General features: G+C 46.9%; 1 protein-coding gene across 1 annotated transcript in view; it reads right to left on the bottom strand.

Moving 5' to 3' along the window:
* Positions 1–250, bottom strand: part of ZEB2 (zinc finger E-box binding homeobox 2) — a 116,282-nt gene extending 116,032 nt beyond the window's left edge. The window contains exon 1 of the mRNA XM_009318946.1: positions 36–250. The gene's annotated coding sequence lies outside the window, so the exon portion shown is untranslated. The remainder of the gene's footprint in view (positions 1–35) is intronic.
* Positions 251–277: the final 27 nt, after the last annotated feature.

Raw genomic sequence — 277 nt, forward strand, 5'->3', positions numbered from 1 at the left:
ACTGATCTCTTTCTGCCACTCCAGGAAACACAAACCTGGGGACGGACTGACGTGTTACGCCTCTTCTAATGACATTTTTTTCTTTTTCTTTTCTGTAGGAGCGAGAGGAGAGACCCTGAAACACACGCCACCTATCTTTGTGGGGAGGGATAATTGAAGAGCACCAAACGTGAGCATCATGTGGAAACGTGATCGCCAAGTTTCTCTCTGGGAAAGGATCTGGGATAGATTATACCTTGAAGTCTCCGCGAACGCTTTAGCGGCAGAAATGCAATTC

This window comes from Pygoscelis adeliae, unplaced genomic scaffold (assembly GCF_000699105.1).
Source record: "Pygoscelis adeliae isolate BGI_AS28 unplaced genomic scaffold, ASM69910v1 Scaffold222, whole genome shotgun sequence".
NCBI classification, from domain to species: Eukaryota; Metazoa; Chordata; class Aves; order Sphenisciformes; family Spheniscidae; genus Pygoscelis; species Pygoscelis adeliae.